We start from the raw sequence: 27,071 nt of genomic DNA, 5'->3' as shown, positions 1-27,071 counted from the left end.
TTTTCCTCACAATGTAATTTCAGTCTAGACATCACGTTCGGGCTCGAGCATCCTTGTCCCTAAGGCAGGCCTTTTTACACCAGTTAATTATTTCTAGATGCCGCTCAGATAAGGTTCCTTCTGCAACAGTGAGGGCCACTTTCGGTTTGAGCCGGGGAAATCATTTTTCAGTCAAAATGCGCAGCTGTAGGTTCAGTCGTGTATGCGTATCCTCTTCTCCCAAGCGAAAATATTTCCCATGAATTCCAAAGGTCACTGTGTGCATGGTTTTATGTCTAATTGGATATAGATTAGTGTTGTTAGGAGTAGAATAGAAATCAGAGCCAGCTTTAACATCGCTGCCGTACATGCTTAATGACCGTCACGCGCCGTTTTTTTTCCTTCTCTCCTTGGGCTGCCTCCACAGTGCACTCTGCAACATCCTCACAAGTGCTTATCTTTGATAACAACTCCCTGTCCCATAAGTATGTCCTGTTAAAGGCCATTGACAACCCCAAACACAGATTTTTAGGTCCGTCATTTGCTGCAGTTAAGCCCGCTACTAGTTTACCGAATCTCGGAATGTTCTTATTTCTTGCAATTTTCCCCTTTTGGTGGGTTTTGTTGGGTGAGCCCCTAAAATTTACAAGGTCCCAGGACCTATGGGCACAAATTCAACTGGAAGTTTCCCCAACAACTGGGTGCTTTTATCTAGGTGAAGCAAAACCACCCTTCGTCGTGCTGGTTTTGGAATTCAGTAAAGCAGTTCGTGTCCAGACCTGAGGACAGAAAAGACTACTGATAGCTCATTCAACATTGTTCCATCATCTTGTGTGTTTGTCATTATCCTATGTGGGTGACTCAAAGCCAGGCATATATTCGTGATTCAAATGAGGCTCGAAAGTTGGCAGTCTAGTGCCAGGATAGGATTATCTGCACCTTCTTGGGGTAAGAAGATCTTTTAAGGCAAATATGGAGTTTTTTAGTTTTTTTTTAGATTTCTTCCAAGGTATCCATCGCATTAGTCAAGATAAACTGTCTGACCTTAAGCAAAAATAGAGTGATGGAAGGAATGATTGAATTAATCTCCGCCACTGGCATTCACTTGCAACACACTCCAATCAAATGTTTTCACTCATCATGGCACTCTAGATAGAGACCAGACATTTACAAATCAGTCTTGGCCCCACTCCAGTTGTTCCAGTCCAGCTCTAACCATCACCGGGGAAGGTCCCCTCCAAAAGGGAACACAAGCAGCCTCAGGCCGGTTTCAGCCAACTTGGGGCTCATCGGAGAGATATAGCTTGTATACTGCGGTACAATGAGCAAGGACCACATCTGGGCATACCTATCGCACTTAGGGTATCTACTGCAACAAACACCAAAGTGATAAAAAGAACACAAGGATTAATTTCAACCAGTCTGCCAGTGGCTGGGATTAATCCAAACATTTCTCCTATTACTTTGATTGTTGCCACAAGCCCTAAAAGTGATACAAATAATGCTTTTCCTTATCTTTGCGCGGTCTCTAAGCTGATTCTACAAGTTTCACACAACCTACAAGTAAAAAATCTTTTTTTATGGGTATCTGGGGTGTTCATAGTTTAAGCTGTTATCCCAGGAAACAACTTCCTATGGGCTGCAAAGAGTGCTCAACCACAATTTTCCTCACTTCGGTTGACATTTTGTATTTCAGACTCTTCTCTGTCCACCATTGTAGAATGGTTTTGTTCTGCCAGTATCTACAGATCTCTACATAAAGGTCACGTTTTTCTAGGTGATTAAGGAGGTCAGTTTAAAAAAATTGATGGAGTTGGATCAAGTGTATGGTCTGAATGAGGTACTATTGGCTGTGTATGAAAGTTCCCTCATTTCATTTCTTTTGTGTCATCCCTCTGTCCTCTTATGATGTGCACCTCAGGGATTCTTTGGACATGTTTCTTAAGCTTGAAAGAAATCTCATGCTCCGATGATTGTGTCATTCCTGAAGTATCATGCGGAGCTCATGCCTCAGTGCTATTGAAGGATTCCAATGCATGTTTGCTGCACTTCCAGATTACTCAGAGTGTGCTGCCATAATGTTAGATGCTTCGGTGGCAGACAGGAGATATTAGAAGAGATTGGATAAATCATTCTTGAGGCAGTATCTCTTTGCCTCCATCTTGATGATTGAGTAACAACATGATTTGCCACTTTAAAGCAAGAATGTGTCAGGTAAAGTCAAACTATTGCTTTTTGACCATCCTTAGCTTATGAGCCCTTGTAGCAGAGAGATGAGAGAGTGACTTTGTTCGGGTTCCCTACTTTTATTCCACGTCTCAGCCAGTAACTCTTGTAAGATCTTTTCCACCTCACAGAGAAATTACAGTGAATAAACTATAATTTGTGGTAGTTTTTTTTCCGTTTCCCTGCTTTCACATTCCTGTTACTTGCACTACTGGTATCTTCATAGTTTCACTGCAGACTTTCCAGGTCACTGTTTGTTGCCTGTTCCAATCTGCTTCAGACCCCATCTTCAGTTCTGTGTCCCCCCAGCCTTCATGTACCTCTTGTTTATATATAGTCCCTTCTCTGGAAAGTCTTTGTCCCTGCATAGAGAAAGTACCCCATGTTATCTTGCCTAGTTTTGAGCTCTGCTCCCTTACAGATTGTCCCAAAACTTTGCTAGATGTCTGACAGTAATAAATACCCAGCTTTAACTGACACTTATCTGATGACCCTGAAGGGCCACATGTAATATTTTTTCAAGTAATGCAGCATAGCCCCCACATTTGCTGCACTGGGTTGCACCACGGGAAAACACAGTACAGAGCTATATTTTGTAAGATTGGCCTGCTGCTGGGTTGATCCCCACTGCTGATGCACAAGCAGGTTGCCTTGCACAACACAGAGCCTCGCACCATGGTGCAGACCTTAGTGTGTATTGTGTAGCGTAGAATTTATAATGGAAGCGTACCTTTCCACTACAAATTTCTATGCCTAAACAAACTCAGAGGATTCCAACCCATTGGATATGTCCTACAGCACACATGCAATGTGTGGGTTTTGTTGGGAAACTAACACATTTACTCTTGTTAACCCTTCTTTAAGTAGGTGTTGGTTTTTGATGCAACCACCAGTCTAGCAATCTTAGTATATTGGGATTTGCTTCAACACCTATAGGTATTCACGCTTATCTGCCCCAGAAATGTTACATGTGAAAAAGGCACTTTTCCAGCTCAAAACACATTTTGACCTGTACAGTAAATACTCTTGCAAGATTTTGCATCTCTTTGCTCCACTCTGTGTCATTTATTATAGTGCAAAGCATTAGTAAATCTAGGCCAACATGTTCATACACATAATTATTAGTTTTCTGACCACCATCATGTCCAGACTTCCATTGTTCTAGGTATCTTCACCACCATGACTATTGTACATATCACAGCCATTGTATTCATAACATTGTTCCCATATTTGATTGCGCTGCCCAGTTTGAGGCCAATAGAGCACCATAATTGCCCTTACCACTTTCCTCAGTCTTAGTCTATCCTTTTTTAGTCTTTCTTGTCAGATCATTGTGCTATCTTCCGCATCACTACAAACCATCACAAACATGCTAACTAAACCACACTAAAAGTTCATGTGGATTATTCACTTTCGGTTTATTCAGTTACAGCGAGTTCTCCTCTTTTGACTAGCAACCTTCGTCTCTGACATTTTCTTAATTACTTGTGAAAGCCCCAATATGGTGCATCCTCAGGCCTTCACATCCTATATACAAGAAATAAAGTCTAAACCTTCAGCACAGTCGCATTGAATGTGAATGAGATGAACATCATCAATAAAATTATAACTGTGCTATAAAAAGGGTGGCTCAAACTCACTCTTCTGAATACCGGACCATATGTAAAGCAGTTTATATAACACATATGTGGAAAATGAGTATGGTTTTTGTAAACATTATCTGCGCCATCTTGCCTTTTCCCCTGATGCCACACTTTTTGTCGTGCGCACCCGCCATTTTAGGTGCCTCGATCAGAACCACCCTCTGCACGTCACTGGCCCCCAGCACAGCCCTTCGCCCTCACAAGCCCCCCCCATGCACTGGCCACCCCCCCACTCTCACATGCCTTGGGTCATAAACCCCTCTTCAGCGCAGCTCTGCCTCAGAACCCCATCCTGTTCCCAGCGCGACACCTCCCTTCATTCCTTTTATGGTCCCAGGCCCTTTGATACAAACCCCCCTTTTCTGTGTGCCCGTTTGTCTTCCTCGTTCCCAGGCCGCCACCTAGCTCTGCGGATACTGTTTATTGCCCCCCCGTACAGTAGGAAGCTTCCCCCCATTAAAGGACCCTCGAGTTGATCAAAGCCCCCACCCTATGAGATCCGATCAACCCCCCACATTCCGTGAATCGGCGGAATGTCCAGCTGCGCGATGATCATCACCTGTTGTGACCGGGGTGGGGACTTCAACTGTAAATGTGTGTGGGAACGGGCCTGAAGGGGAGATTCCGAGGATGTCCTTTCATACTTCAAAGCATTGCAAGAATGTGTTACCTGCAATAAAATTCGTAAACTGTGTATAAGAGGCCAGGCCTCAGAGATGCGGTTAGAGCACCTCGTGACGATACTGGCTGTCCGAACTGATGTGTTCTCCTCCGGAGAGAATAAACCTTGTTTCCTGCCTTCCAGTCTCCAGCGCCTGCCTCTTCATTGATTAACATTTTGTGGGTTAAAGAGGCGATACCGCCGGGCAAATATTGATTGTCCCTGACCTGTTTTTACAATTGGCGCCCCAAGCGTGGGGCCCATCAGCGACACGTGGATCCAGTGGGAGAGGTCCTGACGACAGAGTGAACGACTGCAACGGCCGGGAGAGCTCTTGCCCAATAGACCCTCGTCTGGCAGCCGATCATCCGAACTTCACTGGTTCCGAACAGACCTCTCTCGAGTGATCTACGGTCCTGACTGGGAACCATCAGGAGTGCCGCGAGGAATACGAGGAAAAGAGGACGATCGGGCGCTGGATTCGGAAGATAAGAAACTGTCCATACGGTCCGGGTAAGGTCGTGTAAACACGACGAATTGCGAAATGATTGTTTAATTGTTCAGGAAATACTAGTATTACTCTTTGTTGACTTGTTTGGAGATTCACTGTCTGCAAACGGAGAAACAACAGGCTCTTTCTCTTTGCAAACAGTGAAGGATAGGTAACGCAGCCAGCGTGCCTATCTTTCTCCCCCACTGATTGATTGGTTGTTCACGGATTGTTTTCGGGAGATTTCCCTCTCCCACACTGATTAATTGTTTTTGACCCCGAACTACTGTTCGCGGATTGTTTTCTGGAGATTCTCTGTCTGCAAACAGGAAAGAACAGGTTCCTCTTTGCAGATAGTGAAAGGGTAGAGGACGCAGACCTTTTGCGGGCCTACTTATTCTCCCCACTGATTGTTTATTGACTGTTTTGTTATTGGTTCATGAGGTATTCACTGCCTGCAAACAACGTAGAATAGAAATATTCTGTCTAGTCTTTGCACGCAGTGATAAGATAGGCAGTGCTGACTTTTGTCCTCGTTGCGAGCCGTCATGTCTGTCTTCTCCCCACTGATTGGTAGTTGGTTCAGCCCGGACCGTTTATTAGAGGTGGACCATCTAGCTCCGCTGGAAGGCACCCCTAATAAAGACATGTTCACAAAATATGGATTAGTTACCATAGCCTATAGTAAGCTGTGGCACAAGTGTACCAAAGAAAATCAAGAGAAACAGTGGCCACTGATAGGATCCTTCGATCTTGATAAAATAGAAACATTAGAAATAGCCCTTTGTAGTAATAAGACAACGCCTATTATGCTCGACAGTCTCGGTATGTGGCGCAAAGAAGCAATGCAACGAAAGAAAAGAGACGAAGTCAGAGTAGGTAAAGGGATATATCGACAGGACAACCCTAAGACACAACGACCCGAAAGTAATCCCCCGACACTACGCACAGGACGACCAGACTTAGGGCAAAACCAATGTGCTTTTTGTAAATGTTCCGGGCACTGGAAAGCCCAATGCCCGACTCTACTGAACGAGGGTAAGAGCAGAGGGCCGACAGAAATAACAGGCCGGCAGAAAGGGAAAAGGCGTGAGACAAAGATGAATCAGACTGACACGGACAGGCCAGATAGAACCACCACGTTTGATTATGCCCGATGGCACAGATTTCGCCAGACCGATTTCAGCGACATGTTTGAGTCCTCATAGATCGAACAACGCTAAGACGGGAAACCCAGTCTAGCTCTAAGTTACCCGGTGACGAACCCCGTACTACCGCTACTGTTCCCTAACACAAAAAGCCACCCTTTTCGGATAACCTACAGAAACAATACACAGAGTAGTCTCGGACAGATTAGTATACATTCCATTAATGAACTCAAACTTCGAGTGCAATGGGACTGATCACTCTCTGCTGCCCCCCCCCCCTCTGTAAAAAGAAAAAGCAATTACAGGCCTGCATAGACAACCCCCCATTACCCAGACATGCCTGTCCAAACAAAATACCTACCCCCACTCCGGAAGTTCCCGAAATGCCACAGGTCACCGGTCACGCCCATCCGGAAGGTGAAACACACAGCACGTGTGGGGCGGGGCCTGCTGACAGCCATCGATCGAATCGCCAGTGGGATGTCCAGGAGGCACCACGGGCCCGGCATGAAATGGCCGTCCCATCCTCTTCTTCGTGGGGTGGGTTGGGAGGGAGAGGCGACGCGAACGAGCCTCTCCCACCTCCTTGGATAGGAGGTTTCCCAGCCCCGGTCCGGCCATCACAAATACCTCCGCTGAAATTGGTCCAGGTTGGGCTGGGAGGGAGAGGCGACGCGGACGAGCCTCTCCCACCTCCTCGGATAGGAGGTTTCCCAGCCCTGGCCCGGCGCCGAAATCCTCCAGCCAGGCGGCGCCCATACTTGCGCAGCACAGAACATGCACTGCGGCGGCCATACTTCCACAGCACAGGACCTGCACCGCAGGCGGCCATACTTCCGCAGCACAGGACATGGGATGGCGCCGGCCATACTTGCGCAGCACAAGACATACGATGGCCCTCAAGTGTACTTGTGGAGCACGGGATGTGGAGTGGCCATCATGCATGCCCATGAAAGAGGGCAGCGTGGAGTGCACCGGGAGAGGGAGACGGCGCGAACGAGTCTCCCTCGCCCCCCCAGGTGGGGGCGCCACAGCTGCACCCTAGCCGAATGTCCTGCTCCTATGGCACGGTGTTCCATTTTTTCACCCCAAAAGGTCTCTTCCACTCTTGAAGGCTCGACGAAGGGCGGCTGTTGCAGGGCCTCAAAATGGCGTCTGGGCCCCCTGGAAGGCGGGTCTAGGCCGCTAAAGTAACTCTGACCAGTAGTGTAACTCGGACGCTTGCCCACCGGGGCACGAGCCCCCACCTCCGACAGCATCTCCACAGCCTTGAAGATTCTACAAAAGTCCCCGGAGCCCTCGGCCCCTGCAGGCTTCCGGTGAGAAACAACTGCCTTGATCGCTAACGAAATAACCACGACATAGCCACCCCTTCTGTTAGCACGAGTTTTTTGAACTGCCGAAAAGGACTCTGGTCCAACCGCCGGTTGTGAGAAACATTTTGTCCCTGATGCTACTTCCGGACTAACCCGGCCCCGCCCAAAATGGCGCCGGTGTCAATGAGAACTTACGAACACCTCGTGGTGTTTTTAGCTAATAAGACTTGATGCTCTGAGATATGTATATGATCCTTTGTACACTTGACGAAAAAGAGGGAGGGTTCACTCGACGAACATGTAAAAATGATCCCGTTAAAATGTTGGTTTCAATGTACGATTTATTATGATATTATTGTAACTGATACATAACCTCGCTTATGACACACACCCACGGTATGCATATAGGAAATCTGATTGCAACTAGTCCGACTGTGCTTCCAATTATGAAATGAATGCCCCTTGATCCCTCAACTATTGATAGACGTTTTTAGTTTCCTGCAAATGAATGAATAAACCTTTTTACATGTTTTTAATGCTGCAAAATAACCCCCCCTTACTGTACGTGCTTCAGCCATTGCCGTGTCCGGCCAAATACGATTGCACCCTCATATCTACATGCTGAACGATTGTGCAAATAAAGGTTTTCCAAACTATGAACAGGTATTGCATGCTTTTTTTAAATATGGGATCAGCGGGAGAGTTTTTCTGTGCACCCTGCTTTGCTCTCTTTTTAAGGTTATTAGGAGATGGTTGCTCAGCCCCGGATGGAGGATCGAATCTAAGACACGATACTCTGCCTCCAAATATGCGACTGGCTCAGGAACTAACGCATGGAGAAGGACCTCGACTTCTGAGGATGGGTAAAGTGAAACGGTGTAAATGATAGAATGTTATAAAGGTACGGCACTCAAAGGTACTAGGGAACAGAGTTGGCCGAAGAGCTGATATGCCTTAGAACATCACAGCGTTGGAAAAGACTTAAGGACCCCGATAGCTAGATACATCTACAAACTAGATACCCCGCACTAAGTGCCTCTGATTTTTAACGTTTCCCTACACACGGCCTATAAGGACACACTGCCCCCCCCCCCTGGCTTCAGAAACCAAGACCCCAGGGATTCTATCCCGAGGAGATAAGACGAGTATGTGGTAAGTAAAGGACTTTCGTACCCATGCATTTGATATGCTCGAATGTTGTCCCCCTCCCTTCCCCTCTTTCTCTCCCTCTACAGGTTACATTGGATTCACGACTGAGGTATGGTGAAGATCTGAAGCCTCGCCATGTCTGATACATGAAGCGGACTAGCGCTGCAAGGTGGCACCTAAGCACACCCACAAACTACTCTTGTAACGAAAGAGCCAATAAGTTGTATGATATGATGACACACGATCACCCCTAATCCGTGTTGCGTGAATGGGCACATGTCACGTATGTCTGAAACTATGAGAAAATGTTCTTATGCGACTGAAGCGTTGACTTAACTAGTCAATGGACCGAGAGTGCGAGAAGTGCGACACAATGGTGCCTTTTACTCAATGCATGTCCCCTGTACCCAGCCTAATGCTCGTCCGTCCCAAACTGCATGCTTTCGAAATTCTAACACAGACCCGTAATGTCTCATGTTGTGTAATGCGCTGAATAGCCTATCTTGATACACGGCCACTCCATGTCGCACGTGTACTATTTAGCCTATTGTTGCACCTCTCTCTCTCTCTCTCTCTCTCTCTCTCTCTCTCTCTCTCTCTCTCTCTCTCTCTCTCTCTCTCTCCTCCACACTCTCACTCTCTCTCTCTCTCTCTCTCTCCTCCACACTCTCACTCTCTCTCTCTCTCTCTCTCTCCTCCACACTCTCACTCTCTCTCTCTCTCTCTCTCTCTCCTCCACACTCTCACTCTCTCTCTCTCTCTCTCTCTCTCCTCCACACTCTCACTCTTCCTAATGACTGACACCTAAATTGGCAAACCGCCACCCCTGGTGCACCACCCAATTGGCTCCATATACCGCAAGTATTTGCACAAATTTTTCTTAAATAAAATCACCTTGATGCCATGTTACTACCTCTCCTTTCTGCTAAATATTGATGAAACCTAGAATTGGCCAAAAGGGAAAGGACAGGTAAGACGACTGAGGTTCCCTAATCTGACCAGTATTAAGGGAACTACATGTCAGTGGCTTCTATGATAAAAAAATGCCTCAGATAACGCGACCTTCCCTGTCCCGAAATGTCGCAATACCCAAACAGTAAAGGTGATCGAAACATCCCCATCTTCCGAGAACGCCCTCAGTTTTGTATCAGCTGCCCCGGACGAGAGTTTTAAAACTGTCCCTCACCCCCGGTTGTAAGAGATGGGTCGACTTACGACTAACACAGGCCAGCCGTTGTTCCTAGAAATGATTTGTTGATGAGCAAGCTACAGAGTTTAGAATTCGAGAAATGTCACTGAACGCTTACCAACTGAACTGTGGCCTTCTGCTAGATCTGGCCCTGCTCCATCCCCTTTTCCTCCGACCTACCCTAAGGACTACTCACACACCCCCTTCTCCCACCTGAACTCTTTGACAATCGACTCGACACAGGGCGAAAAAGGACCTTTTTGACCAGGAAAACGAGAAAAAGGTCATGTCCTGCAACACAGGACCTAGAATAGAGCTGGACCCATAGCTCCACCGCCGGTGCTCAACAGTGCTCAACAGTGCCAACAGAAGACTACAAAGAATGCTGAGAACTCACTAATAACGGTCCATGACCATAGGACTTCCCCTTTGAACAATGACACCCCTGATTATCGTTTTTACTACGTCTCATTTCTCTCCCAGCCACCATTGTATTGATTGTGCTCCAACCGAATGCGAAAAGAACTTACATATGTAATAACCTATCAGTTCATGTTCCGAATGACTATAAGCATCTATGAAATGTACTCAACGCTCTCACTACAGAATCGTTTTTGTCTGATATTGCATTACTATGACTTTCCTGCAACGAGCTTAACGATAGGCCCGCCTCCTAGGATGAAAGATTTTAAATGTACTGTTTACAGCTCCTTCACATGGGTTCCCACTTCTTTACTTATGACCGCCACAGTAGACATGGATAGGAAATAGGCCAGCAAGATGTCTTGGAAATGTTAAAGGGAGGACTGTGGAAAATTAGTACGGTTTTTGTAAACATTATCCGCGCCATCTTGCCTTTTCCCCTGATGCCACACCTTTTGTCGTGCGCACCCGCCATTTTAGGTGCCTCGATCAGAACCACCCTCTGCACGCCACTGGCCCCCAGCACAGCCCTTCGCCCTCACAAGCCCCCCCACGCACTGGCCACCCCCCCACTCTCACATGCCTTGGGTCATAAACCCCTCTTCAGCGCAGCTCTGCCTCAGAACCCCATCCTGTTCCCAGCGCGACACCTCCCTTCATTCCTTTTATGGTCCCAGGCCCTTTGATACAAACCCCCCTTTTCTGTGTGCCCGTTTGTCTTCCTCGTTCCCAGGCCGCCACCTAGCTCTGCGGATACTGTTTATTGCCCCCCCGTACAGTAGGAAGCTTCCCCCCATTAAAGGACCCTCGAGTTGATCAAAGCCCCCACCCTTTGAGATTCGATCAACCCCCCACATTCCGTGAATCGGCGGAATGTCCAGCTGCGCGATGATCATCACCTGTTGTGACCGGGGTGGGGACTTCAACTGTAAATGTGTGTGGGAACGGGCCTGAAGGGGAGATTCCGAGGATGTCCTTTCATACTTCAAAGCATTGCAAGAATGTGTTACCTGCAATAAAATTCGTAAACTGTGTATGAGGCCAGGCCTCAGAGATGCGGTTAGAGCACCTCGTGACGATACTGGCTGTCCGAACTGATGTGTTCTCCTCCGGAGAGAATAAACCTTGTTTCCTGCCTTCCAGTCTCCAGCGCCTGCCTCTTCATTGATTAACATTTTGTGGGTTAAAGAGGCGATACCGCCGGGCAAATATTGATTGTCCCTGACCTGTTTTTACACATAGACATAGCATCAACAAAGCAGCAACAAGGCCAAATCTGATTCCTAGCTAAAGGTAAGAAATAAAGCCAACAATGGGAGCAACACACTTGTCAATGTAGGCAAGTACTGGATCAAGTATTTCCCAATGCCCTGCATTTCACACTAAATCAAAAAATCCATGATATTCAACACATGCTTCCTTTAATGAAAAGCACCCTTCATCACAACGATAATAGCTCAAACAGCCTAGCTGACAACCTGCCCATTCCACCAAGTGAAGTTCCCAAATGACTGTGAATTCTGGAATTGACCTTTGATGGGCACTTCAAAATCACTGCTCAAGGTCACTACACACACGTGTGGTGTTTCTTCCTCCTTCATCATTAAGTATTATTTGCCCTAAGCACTCATTTTGCTTTCCTCCATAGTTCACTCATCACTAATCACAGGGACCTCCTCATTCAAATTATTGCCCTCTTTAAGAATCCTTATCTACACCTGGGTGATTTTTTCAACAACCTTTTAATCTCTAGCTCCTCCCACTTCTAAAGCAAAATCTAAGAAAGAACCAATTCATTACAATTATTAATACCCATTGAAGAGACCCAACTGCTTCATACCTTCAATTAGGGAGTAGGGGATATGCCCCAGGATTATAACCTAAAGAGAGCCAATTCAGGTACTCATTTATGCTCATGAAACATGGATAATGGATACTCTCAATCTCCCTGACCTGTCTATGGTATTCAACAGTGTACACCACTAGAAATTCTTTGTCATATCCTCGTAAAAAGGTTCCTCGTTCACGTCTGGGAGAGCTTCCCTCACACAACACCTCTCCCCAACTGCAGAGTACACCTCTGGTAAAGTATAGTGAAATTAAAAACATGTATTTAACTCGAAAATAAACATATAAAATATTATTTTGTTAAATAATAATGTAACTGCATTTAGGTATTTACTTTAAATGTAGAACAAAATAGAAAAATGCTACAGCAATATTAAATTAATTTTGAATTAAAACTTTAATGGATTGAAATATACAAAATAAAATTAAATTATACTTTTGAAGTTTAAATTAAAAATAAATTCCCACCTTAAGAAAAAAATATTGTTTAATGTGCATTACTAATTATTAAACCTAACGGATATAATAAATTACCATGAATTTAATTATTTTTAATAAAATATAATGTTACATTATGTTTTACATTAAAATATAAGTTGTTAGATAAGTTATAATCACATGACAAATATGTACTATTTCTATAATTTGTTAACATTAATTTATATTTATTTATATTTGTAAACTATTTTAAAAATTTAAATTTCATGTAACCTTATTTCTTATTAAGTTTTATTGTAATTCCCTACCTCAATTATTTTCTATGGGAGGGTGATGCAGTACCAGTGGTTAACTATGTGTAGTGTTGGGCTTACAACGAAAGTGTAAATTACTACAAAAGTATACATTACTATAAAAGTAAAAGTTACCACAAAAATGTTAATTACTATAAAAAGTGCAGCTGTGAATACCGAAAATCAGTAAGCTTACGCAAAAAGTTAAACTTACTCAAAAGTGTGTTAGATTTGTGAATCAGGCCCTGTATTTCTAGTATGTAACAGCATTAAGGAGCCCACTGTATTTTCTGTTTGAAAATATGTGAACATTGCAAAGCACCTAAAGTATGTTTTTTTCAAATCTGTGCTTCTTAGGCAACTTTTCAAGTGTTTGTTCTTCACTTCTCCAGGATCCCTTCAAAAGTACTACTTAGGCAGAAGTTGTCGTTTTGTTACATAAAGAGAAATGTAAGCAATGATCTACATTATAATAATATAAGTAGTTGTTGATCAGAAGTTGTTCTCTTTGCCCTGCTCACTGATATTTAAGGCTCCCAGTTTTCAGCTTTTACTGATTTCTACAGATAAATACAGACGGAACAACATCTATTTTCCTGTCTGTATTTATTTTTAAATATGGATAAATAGGGAAAATAGGTTTCACTTAGACAATTTGCACTACTGTCAATCATAAGTGCTACGTCAATAGCTGTGAAGATTGACAGGTAGGGAAGTTAATAACTTAAAAAGATTTCCTAATGAAGCATAAATAACTTAATCACTACAGCTGTTTAATCTCTTCTACAATACAAATGGTTTCAAATGACCATATTGTAATGTAAATGAGTAAAACCCATGGCCACTCAAACATGAGTAAACATTTTTCAGTTAAATAAATGTGGAAATATACTTATTGCAGCTTCATGTTTTACACTAAGCACAAAATAAACATGGATAAATACAGATAAAATAATCAAAAATAAATATGGATAAATATAAACTGAAGTGTCAAAAAACAAATACCATAAAACCAGGAGCTCAAATTATATTTGAAATTTGACTGTCTGTAAAAACATAGATAACATTTTAACAATATTAGCACTTTAGAAGGCCTTTTTAATGTTTATTCTCCTACTGAACTTCTTCCTGGTCATGTGGTCGGGCTGCAGGACCCGCTGCACCCCTAGTTGCAGCACCACTGTCGAGAATGTAGACTTAGGAGTGTGTTGGTTGTGTGACATGCTACTATATGGAGTGTGATGATGAAGTTGAGCAAGTTGCCTCTAGTATATTTTTGGAGCATGTGTTCTCTTAGAGGTTGAAGGCTTTCAAGAAGGTGGTGTGTACATGGGAGCTGGATGACTTATTCATGTTTAATTTTGAAAAAGCAATTTTTAGATATTCTAAAAATGTCAAACCTCTTTTACGAAAGGCACCAACTGATTCCTCATTCTGTCATTTTAGAATAAATGTTGATTTACATTTGAGTTCATGGTGTATAGCTTGAGTATACAGTATACTCAATAGTCATATCATTTGCAATGTTGTCCATCGAGCTGGGCATTGTCTCTCCAAATAAGCTACCCCAGAGGATCAAGTAGGGTTGGGAGCCAACTTTTTATCACAGACCAAGTACACAGCATCTAGTTATCTCACCTTTTAAATCATAAGAAGTTTACTTCAACCACAAGGGTCTAGAAATAGAGCTTGATAGACTATAGTGCTGAGAGGAATAGGGTCAGAAGTAGAAGGAGAAAATGGAGAACTACTGATCTTTTCACTGTGCTGGAAGATAGCGGCCGGAGGGCGGAATTAGAAGGAACAGCATATGAGCAAAGTTAGATGAAAGAGGAATAAATATGTTAAACAGGGGAGAGGGGACACAGAGAGTGGAGAAAATGGGTGAAACAACATAAAAAACAGACAACAGGGTGTTCAAAAGTCCGGAAAAGTAGGAGAGAGACAGTGATGTAGGGCAAGTAGGATGAGGATTTTGAAAGGGATTGGTGGTGATATACGTGGACAGCAAAGATGAAGAAGGAAAGTGATTTGGCAAGGATTTTAGGGAGAAGATGATTTGTGTGGTCAGAAATTAGCAAGCGAATATAGAGCTCAAGGCAATTTCCATATACTGGGATGCCATGGCGGGCACCTGCCTGCACAAGAATATCACACATACTGTTGAGTTCTGTGAGGCATCAAAACAGATTACACGGCTACAAAGTCAGAAGACCAGAGCTAGTTCTAGTGGTCGGGTAAGTGTGACCTGTTTTTGAAGCATATAATAATCAAACTAAACACTTTGCTTTGTCTTGAGCCATACTTTCTATGGTGCACGAAAAACCATTTTAACAGCCTTTGACATTTGAATAAAATCTCTAATATATTTGTGATTATATTATTTAGGAATATTAACATTCTACGGTCGATTTTTTTTTAACAAATCCCATTTACCCTGCTTACTGCTACAATAGATACTTGGCTAACAACATTCACCACCACATCCCTTATCCTTGGCATTCACTTCTCTGCCTTTGAACTTGGCACTACTTGCCTTCACTTCCATGCCACCCTAGTTACTGTCCACCTTTACCATTCCTCTTGTCCATTCAGGGCATTACTTGGTAATATTCAACATGGTTCTTTACACCCCCTCATCTACCATTGCCCTCCTATTGGAGACATCACCTTCAACATTAATAGCCATCCTCATGCACATCATCTTCTGTCTTTCAAATCACATTATTACCAATAACATCTGCCTGTATATTCAAACAGCAACAACCTCTTGATCATTTCCATTTCTCCAGACTTTTATTGTTATTGATTGACATCCACTTCTTTGACATTGATCACTTCATTATTGTCAAGGCAATGGAGGCAAGATGGCTGCCGTGAGGAAGGCTGTGTGAGCAGCTCGTTCCCTGGCTCCAGGCGTCCGGGAGAAAAGGAGAGAGGATAGACCCACTTTTTTAAGTTGAAAACTTGCCATGATAGCGTTTCTTTGACATATTTGGATTGATCGGCTTTGCACGGCCGCCCATGGTCATTTACCTGCTCATATTGGCGTTTTCTCTCTATTGCTGGACGCTGCAAGACGGAGCCGTTTGAGGCGTTGACCGCTTCCGGCTGGTTACCCGTGTGTGCGCTGCACAATTAGGCTCTCTCTGCAGCGCGGAGAAAGGCATCGTGGAGAAGTGCCCTGGAGTCAGCATACCGGCGTGGTGAACGTGATACAAACTATCCCCTTGAAGGAGTATACGAATGTTGCTGAATTTCTCTGAGCTCAGTCGGCGGTCTCCGCTGTGGCGTGCTACACTTTGTCTGTTCTGGGCGCAGAGCAGTGTCTTCCCCGGTAGAGGTGGAGGCGGAGGCGGCTCGCGAAAAGGAAAAAAAAAGACACCGCTGCCCCCGTCTGTCAGTACCCGCAGCAATAGGAGAGACGACGAGGGTCGAGTTCAGAGGAGAGCGGAACCGGGCGGCGAGGGACGCGCAATGGCAGAGGCTCCAGAGGCTGCACTTCCAACTCCTGCTAAAACTACAACAAAACAGGGTAAGAACACCAACAGGCTCCCTGTAAAACATAATGAAGCCGCTAGCGTTAAAAATATCACGTCACAAACTTTGCCTGTCCTTTTTGAGAAACAAGTGGCCAGAAAAAAAATAATTGATATTAACCTGCAAACCACAGATGCGGTGGAACTACAGTCTGAACAATGTGTTATTACAGCTGAAAATGACAATAATGACAATAATCCGCCAAAAGATCTTCTAAATTTGTTGCTGACTAATCCCTTAAAGAAGGGTATTATGGGAGATGTAGTTTCTGGTGGTGCCGGTATTAGTCGTTCTTGTTCTCTTCCTACGCTAGCGGTATCAGTATCAGCAGAAAATGACCGACAGAAGGCAACGGAAAACTCCACACAGTATACGAATCTGGAAGCCTCGGAAAAGTTTTTCTCTTTGTCCGAACTTTCCTCGGATGAGGCAACAGGCGTACACAAAGATTGGGCTGAGCTCAGTTGTGAGAGTTTATCTCTGGATGGCGAATCTAGTGCGAGCCCTGACACTAACACAGCTACTACCATAAAAAAAAAACTCTGGAAAAAAAGGTCATTACGTGTGGGGGGTAAAGAAGTTGCCTTTAATTCACCTAGTGAGGGTAATATTTTACCTTCTATTTCCGTACTCGCCCCCACTATTGACATCACCGACACTGTGGGAATTAACTCTAATTCCGTCCCCTATCCGGTCATAGTACAGGACAATAGTGAAGGCAGTGAGGAGATCACTCTGAAAATGATCTTTGACACTATGATGAGCCACAGGGCTGAAAGCAAAGCCGAAAATCTACGTACGCAGATGACCTGTGCTAAGGTCAAAAACTCAGTTCGCCGTGCAATCAAGATGTGTTCTGAGACCACCGATAGAGTCGTCGAAGCAGAGGCCAGAATTGCAGTCTTGGAAGAAGAAAGTATGGCACAGAGACAGGAAGTCGGCGACTTTACAGCTCTGAAGGAGGATTTGTCTGATAAGATTGCTAATTTGGAGAACCAGGCCCGTAGAAGTAATCTACGTTTTTTGGGAATTCCCGAAAATAAAGAAGGGTCTGATCCACGGAGGTTCATTATCAATCTATTGAAGGATGCATTTCCTGAAATGTTAGACTGGGATTGGTCACGAGAAGTACAACGTGCGCACAGGTTCCCCTTCACTGTGCGGAACCCACGACAAGGCCAAGAAAATTATCCTAGGGCTATTCTGGTCTCATTTAACAACTTTCTTGCCCGCGAAGCCATTTATATGTCTGCGAGACCAGACAAGAAAGCGGATGGTCTTGGCTGTCAGTTCTTTGTACGACCGGACTATTGCCAAGCTACAGTGGCCCAACGGTGGCGGCTGAGACAACTAATTCCTGACTTCCAAAAGAAAGAGGTTGCCGTTTTCCTTCAAGGCCCAGCAAAGCTAAATACTGTATTCAAGGGCACTGTAAAATACTTTATCTCAGAGCTCAAAGCTAAAGAATATTTGGACTCTATTTGAACAATAATTAGAAGTTAAGGCTTTCTAGAATACAAGGCTATTATATTGTAGGACTATAAGGGCTATTAGTTTAAGTATTTTTGTTGAGGCTTCAATTCTTCTCTCTCTTTTCCTTTTCCTTCAAGTAGGATTGTTAACCTTCTCTCTTTCTCGTCTCTTTTCCCTCTAACTTTTTCTTTTTCCAATGGTTTCTCTCTTCTCCCTTTTTTCCTGTTAGGACGCTATGGCCCAGGGACACGGCACCCATACGTCCTAGGAACTGGTAGTTCCTATGCCTCATATAATGGGGAGGGTGGGGGGAGGGGTTCTGGGGCAATGGGTGGGGGTGGGAAGGGGTAAGGGTTGGTGGTGGGGGTGTAAGGCAGAGGTATTCATTGCAAGGATGTTTAATTGGTATTCAAGTCGCAGTAGTGAGGATTATATATTGTTGATGCTTGCTAATTTTTTTCAATTATTATTTCAATATGGAGAAAAAGGTGAAAATATGCACAATTAATATTAATGGTCTTAACGACTTCAAAAAGATTGGAATGTTTCGTTCAATGCTTCAGACCTTATCCATTGACTTATTATGCATACAGGAAACTCATATTGCATGGGATAAGCGTTCACTTTTGGGTAAGCTGGGACTGGAGGTGCTACTTGCTTCTAAGCAGATGGGTATAAAAAGAGGCATTGCTATTTGTATGCGAAAGGGTGTTGGCAAGTGTTTGAAAACTTTAGCCGACAAATGGGGTAGATGGGGACTTGCTGAACTAATCATTGGTGGGTCTAAATTTACTATATGTTGCATGTATGGGCCAAACTTAGATGCTGCTGAAGTTTTCAATACGATCAATGCAGAATTAGCTATGTGGACGCAACCCATCATAATTTGTGGGGATCTAAATATTCATCTGCCGGCTGATTGGAATATTAAATCAGGAAGGAGATATATGGGTTATAAACCTAGAATTTATAGCGCCCTCAGGGAGCTGGTTTTGAATAATGGATTAACGGATGTGTGGCACAATTTGTACTCCAAAGATCCTGGATATACTTTTTATTCCAGCCCACATCGGAAATTTGCCCGATTAGATTATTTCTTTACGTCTTTGCAGTTTTTGGAGACAATTAGTATTGAAATTCTACCCCAAGTCATTTCAGACCATAATCCTATAATCGTCGAGATCCAGGTTCCTACAGAACGCCAGAATTCAAATAGATCTTGGTCATTTCAGAGAAGTCTGTTATTAGACGAAGACTATTTGCAATTTATGGCGACTATTATTAATGATTACTTTTTAACAAATAACGACACGGCCTCCCCACCTGTGGTGTGGGACGCTTTTAAATCAATCGTACGCGGGGAGACAATTAGTTTTGCAAACTTTAAGAGGAAAAAAATACAAACAGAATTTAAGGAGAGGCTAAACAAGATCAGGCTAGTCGAGATGGATCTCGCCACCGCATGTAAAAATAACATTGGTATAGAAGACGCGCAATTACGTTTAGTAATTGAACGTTCTGGTCTACGGACCCATATTGCCGATAAAGTAGCTTCAGATTTTAAGCAATACAAAACTGAACGCTATGAGTATAGTGAGCGCACCGGTAAAATCTTAGCACAACGCCTCCGGCAGAAATCTTCTATTAATGAAATTCAGGGTGTCAATGACATGAATGGTGACTATCATGAACGCAGGGAAGGAATTTTAGAATCGTTTTTGGAGTTCTATAAAACATTGTACAATGACTTTAACAAAGAAGTAGATAAGACGTTGAATCCTGTAAATTATCTTTATAGTATTAACCAACTATTATTAGGGTCTGGAGAGACTGATTTATTTAGACGCCCAATAAGCTGGGATGAGATTGAGCAAGCTATTTTGAGTCTTGCTGCAGGCAAAGCCATGGGATTTGATCAGATACCTCTTGAATTTTACCGGACATTCAGACATATGCTGAAACCAGAACTTGTAAAGATTTTTAATTCAGCATTCCAAGGGAAACCACCTGATTCCTGGTCCACCGCTATTATAGTGGTGTTTCTAAAGAAGAACAAGGACTCAAAAGAATTAGGTTCATATCGACCCATATCTCTTATTACGGCAGACAGTAAGATTTATTCTAAAATTCTTGCAAATAGACTTAACCAGGTAATGTCCAGTTTAGTTTCTAATATTCAACATGGTTTTATTAGATGTAGAGATACTACTGATCACGTTAAACGTGTTATCACACTTTTAGATTGGGCACAGGCAAAGGAATCCCCAGTCGGGGTCATCTTACTTGATGCTGAAAAAGCGTTTGATAGAGTGGACTGGGGATTCCTTTGGACTGTGTTAGAAGGGAAGGGGTTTCCCCCACAATTCATTCAAGCGGTGCGCTCGCTTTACTTTAGTCCTAAGGGGATAATAAGATTAGGTGCTGATCATTCGAGACCTTTTCCAATTACTAGAGGGACTAGATAAGGTTGCCCTTGTTCCCCGCTTTTATTTGCGTTATATTTAGAACCATATTTGAGTAGACTCATCCTGGAACCTAAGATTCCACCAGTCCGTCTCTTTGAAGTTGACCATAAAGTCCTAGCGTACGCAGATGATGTGGCTATTGTCACCTCTGATGTCTCTTCGGCGCTACCCACAATAATTGATTTGGCCAGCGAGTTCGGGAAAGTCTCTGGCTATAAGCTAAACATTACAAAAACTCAGATCATACATTCGGAAACGGGTAAACCCACTGATATCCCACTAAATACTACCGGTTCCTATCTCGGTGTTACTTTATCTCCCAAGGTTGAGGATATTGTTGCATTAAACTTAGACCCTTTACTTATATCCACCAACAGAACGTTAGAAAGATTTAATAATTTACACTTGTCATTATATGGACGAACTAATGTTATTAAGATGATGATTTTTCCAAAATTTTTGTATTTCTTTCGTACTATTCCCTTACTTTTTTCAATGTCTCTCTTCAATAGAATAGATAGAATGGTGTCTAGGTTCTTGTGGGGGTACCACCGCGCCAGAAGATCCTTAAAATGGTGTACTCTTCCATTAGACTGTGCTGGTCTGGGGCTCCCGAATTTTAGAATGTATTACTGGGCTATTGCTTTGTAAACTTTTCGGGTCTTGCTTTTTCATGATTATGTATCAGAACCAGCAATTGCACCTTCTATTTTTGAAATGCTTCTAGGTACCCATGCGCGGCAATGTCTGCTGAAAGTCATCGAACCCAGTTACTATAAAAAAACAAAGTTCAAGGTGGTCCTTGCTGCATTTTTAATTTGGAGGCAAATGAACAAAACTCTCCGTATAATCCCAAAATTGAACTATTATACACCTCTGTTTGATAATAAGGTACTATCCGTAATCTTCCAAGATACGGTAATCTATCGATGGCATATGAAACAGATTCATTTACTTGGTCAATTGTATCAAAGCGGGTCCCTTATGTCCTTTTCCAAATTACAAGAGACATTTGGTTTATCTAGGAACGATTTTTTTAAATACCTACAGATTCGTAGCTTCCTGGAAAAAAAAAATGTTCTACTTACTGATACCATGGAAACTGTCGATATCTTAGAAAGCTCTAGGAAGAACAGCCGTATCGGTATTATTTACCAGTTGATGAACAATAGGGTGCAGAACGATCTTGATCATCATACTTTGAAATGGCAGCGAAAGCTCTGTATTGAAGGGATTGATTTGGTAAAAGTGTTTGAGATGAGCAATAAGACACTAATTAATAGCTCTCTTAAGAGTCAACATTTTATGTCCACCTTAGATCTTTACTATACACCTGCAAAACTGGTAAAATGGAAAGCTCAAAAAGGTATTAACTGTAGTCGTTGTGGTACTTTAGCAGCCGACTCAATTCACATGTTTTATAGCTGTTCTAAATTGGCTGTATATATAGAGAAGGTTGAAAAGTTTTTGACTAATTTGTTACATGTGCGGATTACGCTCCATCCCACTATTATTATTTTTGGTGTTTATTTTCCCTCTCGGAATCTAACTATAGATCAAGAACATTTTATGTTTGTGGGAATGTCTATTTATCGAGCCTGTATTACTTCTAGATGGTTGGACGTAGATCCACCAACTTTTGAGTTATGGCTGGGAAAGCTGCTAAATGTTTATAGAATGGATAAAGCAGTCTACAAATTGAAAGGACTCAAAAAGAAGACTTTTGGTCGGAAGTTATGGTTACCAATTGATAATTGGATTTAAATTGTACAATGGCTGTTTTTTGTAAAGAATTATGTTGGTTTCTTCATTTTGTCATACCCTTGTATGTATTACCTCTGCCAGAAAAAAAAAAAAAAAAAAAAAAAAAAGACATCCACTTCTTTGACATTGATCACTTCATTATTGTCAAGGCAATCATAAACTCCTCCTCCGAGCCTCAATCCTCCTTCCATCTGCCCAATCCCACCTTACCTCAGTTTAGAATGGGTTCACTGGACAGTCCTTATCATTACTTCTTCTTTCTGCTTTGCCTTTAATGTCTCTTTTAATCCATATAAAGCACCCTTTGTTCTACCTTCCCCACATTTGCCCCCTTTACACCGTCAACACTTCAACTCACCTTTAATCCCTGACACCACTGTTATGCAGATTATAACAACCTGCATACACAGACATCCTTGAAAATGGCAAAAGATTCTGCTCCCCTAAATGTGCGGCATCATACAAACTGATCTAAATGATGCCACCATCTGCAGCATCCTATTGTTGAGGACAACAAAACATTTTCCTTTTCACTAGTCCCCATTCCTAACTGAACAATTATCTTACTATTATTTATCAACAGATGGCAGTGCACTTGTGTCTGCTGCACAAAGCCCGAACAGAAATGAGCAACTTCCTAACAAGTAAGTTTCTCATTCCTATGCTCTATTTCATCTAATTTCCTCCTGAAACATCCTCAGCACCTCTGCTAGAGACTTGGAAGTGCATGCCAATAGTCACTTACACCTTTCCACCCATGTCACTTCAACTGCCACCTAGGCACTCCCTCAGAAAATGTAATGTTGCTCACCTACCTCATGACCCACTCAGTCCCCAATTGAAGTATCACACCTCAGCAAACCAGACAACTGCAGTACTCTCTTTGTCCCCCGTTCTATTCCTTCCTACACCTGAAAAAGTGACTTTCTCTGCTCAACCTACATGCATGCACACCTAACTCCTACCTCAAACCTCAAAAAGTTAGCTCAGGGTACACAACATGCCACTTACAGATTCATCATCATAATAGTTAAGTCAGTGTCCCTGCCCCCTCACCTATCTTCTTCAAGCAATTTGTCTCCACCACTTACAAGCTGTCCTTCCAGTGCCCACCACCGAAATGCCTAACTACCCCCAAAATTGGTTTTCTACCCAGTAGCGGCCACTGCAAAATGAAAGTGGGAGGATGGGGGATATGGGGAATTTGAGGGAAAAAGTATAATTTAAAAAAAGCTTACCTGTCGACGGACACATTTTTGCTTCTCTCTCCGGCAGTCACTGGGAAAGCACAGGCTCACCACCCAACCTAGACTCTGCTCTCAGGTTATAAGAGCAGAACCAGGATTGGTCTGAGCGGCCGGGTCAGCCGCTCAGACAGTTCCTGGGAGCCTGTGACTTTTCTCCAACCCGGCTGAGCAACACAGCTGTGTTGGAGAAATAGAAGTGTGCATGTCTGTTTGCCCGGCCTAAGACGGCTGACCAAACTGACATGAGCACTTATAAGTGCCCACCACTCCTCCATGTCATTGCATGTCCCCGTCTCAACCCACACACACACACATGCCAGAGCTACTCACATAAAAATAAAAATATATTGTTTGCTTTATTATCATTTTACTTTTCTGTGACTTACTCTGACCAGTGGGGCGATGATCCTCCACCATTTTCGGAGGAACCGCCCCTACTTCTACCTAAGGCTCATACAATTTTCAACACATGTCCCCTTCCAAAATAATATTCTCACATAGGGGCAGAACAGATACCTCAGCAGATCTCAAAAACCTTCTGCAACATAAAAGTTGTTGAAATCAACAACAGCTACTCAACCCACTGCACTTGGCAGTACGCATTGGCTGTGCTCTAAGAGACTTTTCACATATGTAGATTGATAAGTTGTGAATTGCCCCGCTCATCTCCTATTTCACACCATGGTCTCGCCGTTATGGTTTATGACGTCATCATGTGTATACTTGAGAGTGCTGCTTTTTTGTAACATAGGAATAGGTCTCACAAATGGAAAAGCTAGGTAACTTGAGGCCCAATGTATTTCACTTGCCAGTCCTTTGCAGTGTGCACACATGCAAGCTTTCTAATTTCCAATATCACTTTCAATGTCCTGAAGTGACGCTATGTGGCACACATTTGTACCTCTATATGAAAAGGGGGCGTGAAAGGGGCTTGGCCACTTCCTTACCACTCACAAGGACGTATCAATGCTTTGCAACCACTAATGCTGTCGCAAACCATTGCATAAATGAAATGATTGTGATAATGCATTTGCAAAATGGAAGCTGTCCACGAATGACAGGCGTGGCCATCTGGTGAAGCAGACAGCACGCCAAGGGTCCTGCTGCTGGCTCTCCTTCATGTCCCAAACATCATGCTAATTCTTTTTTTTGCAATAGATACCCTGTCTCAGTAATGGACTGAGGTTCAAATGTTTTGAAATGTGATTATAGGTAAGGAAGTCTGCTACTCTCCAATTCCACTATACCCAAGGTATCCTACCTCACTAGCATCAGTGGGGCTGATCCTTGTGAATGACATTTTTGTGCCAGGACAGAGTATTACCTTCTTCTGAGCACGGAAATATCACAGGTGATACCAGAGATATTGTGCAAAAGTAGTATTTAGGAATAGTACATCAGGCTCTAAATCAATACACTCAAATATGTCAACAAATAAATAAATAAAATACACGCATGTCATTGTCATTAGACTTGACAAAACATAAACATATTCCACTGGCTTGAAAAAGGTCTTCAGGTCAAAGTAATTATATTGTGAATATTCTTTCTGCTTCTCTTAATTACTCATTGCTTATGCATACTGATGAGGTGGGTTAATTAGATCCCAAGAAAGTGCTCAGGGCAGAAACGCGGTCCTGACAGTTCACCTAAGCAGCATTTTGTTTTTCAGTTTTGATGAATGGGCATTGTCTAATATGCCTGATAGGTCTGGCAGTAAAATAGTAATTGGTCTTTTGACAGGCTGATGTGGTAGTTTCAGGACCGCAGTGAAGCAAAGTATTCTCAATAAAGTTGCATTTTGGCATAGAAAATAATTCAAGACAGGGACGCACACAAGTTGGACAGATACAAATACCATTTTATTATTTTGTAAGTTTTATAAAAATACATATTCCTGCAGGAATTCCACTAAATTCATCAGCTATATAATTTTATAACAGAGCCTAACCGTTTCAAATAAACCTAGCTGCTAAAGATGGATCCTCTGTGTTGCTCATGTTGAATGAAAAACTTAGTGCCATTTTTTTATCAGTGGGATCCCATCAATCCAGGTCAAAACTTGGCCTAAGGGGTAGAAAAAACGAAAAATGACCACAACACGCAGGGGAAAACCCTGCCTGGCGTGGGTTCATTATTTGTTTGTTTTTCGGAAACAAACTCCCACTTTGGTAGTTTGTTTTTGAAAAACAAAACGTTTATTTCACGTTTGGTTGATCTTCCTCAAAACTGACAACAACCATCTGCCAAATCTTTTGCACATTGACAGGAACTTCCGTGATAGTGGTTCCAGTAAAATACAGAGATTACCCGTGGGCCAGCGGTTATTGCTAAATGTCACGGAAGTAGTTCACCATGGTGGCAGACGTAAAATCTTCTGTCACCCTGACAAATGCAGTATCATCCACCAAAATCTAAATCTAGCCCTGTGTTACCTTTGTTTATCAGGTGAATATATGTGTCTGCCTTTCTCTACACTGTTTTTAGTGTTAGGGTCTGTCTCTACAAAGGCCAGTGACAAAAGATCAGTAACATGGGATCAAGATTCTTTTGAATAAACAGCCTCTGAGACCTCAGCAATGTAAAATATTTGTATAAAAAATCTGCTTGAATACTACATAGGATGTTAACCAAGCCTTACTCAAAGTCAACAAGTTCAAAATGATGCTGAATCCAAAACCATTTAATTTGCTCTATGAATGTTGATAAAGAGAAGTCTCTCAGTGAAACTACAAAACTTTATTTAGAGCCACTTTGGTCCAGGGGAATGGCTTGTCCAGTGACAGGATGGCCGCTCCTATGTGAATCTCAGTGGAATCCTTAGTTATCAAAGGCGAGTGTGCCTAAGGGAGTTTGCAAGATGGATATTTCTGTCCTGCATCAGATGGCAAAGATAAAGGGGATCGGAATCGGGCAAATATTGGTGGCACATCACCTGAATTGAAAGAGGGAGAGACGTCAGATGAAACAGATCTAAGCACCCTCAGCCCAGCGTATTACCTGACTGAAACTGAGGGAGCTCCACCATTGTGGAGAATTCTGCTGAGTGGCATTGGGGTTGGACTCAGATCTCATCCACTTTTTACCATAGCAGAGCCCACTCACTCCTTGCATATTAACCGCACTGTGCCCCTGTGATGGAGCGGGGAGACTCATCAGAGATTGGACAGCGCATCATGGGGACAACAAGAAACAACATCTTAACTGCAGTCACACCAATGGTATAGGGCCAATCACCACTGAAGGAGGTGAGGTGCTCCACGTGAAGAGTGTGCCAACCGGATAAAGTACCGAATGACGGCACAGATAAATGGGGTTGTGATCGGCTGATAGAGCATCACCCTTTGTTTCCTCTTCTATTGTTCAAAATATAACATGTGAGCCCTATTCACGTTGCTATGATGACCCTTATTCCTTACCATTTAACATTCCACAGGTGAATAGAGTTATTCATGCTCACAATTAGACACCCCACTTTATCTCCCTTATTCTTTATTGTGGACATGCCTGAAAAACACACTCTCGTATTGCATCCTTCCTTTTTCTCCATACATCTCCTTTCTTCTTGTTATTTTACATTTCCTGCCGGGAATTCATTGACCCGTTTGTGGTCCTCAGCCCCTGTTACAAGTTACTATAATTTAGTCGAACAGGTCTAGAAGTGGTGTGTGACCATAACAGTGACTAAGGAGCAGTAGGCTGTATATGTGAACCAATGTTGCTGGAGGTTTTTTAGAAACACAGAGCTAGTACAATTCCCATCAGACCACCCTTGCGGT

The sequence above is a fragment of the Lissotriton helveticus genome, chromosome 4_1, assembly GCF_964261635.1.
Source record: "Lissotriton helveticus chromosome 4_1, aLisHel1.1, whole genome shotgun sequence".
NCBI classification, from domain to species: domain Eukaryota; kingdom Metazoa; phylum Chordata; class Amphibia; order Caudata; family Salamandridae; genus Lissotriton; species Lissotriton helveticus.
The sequence above is the reverse complement of the archived record's forward strand: the minus strand, read 5'-3'. Positions refer to the sequence as shown.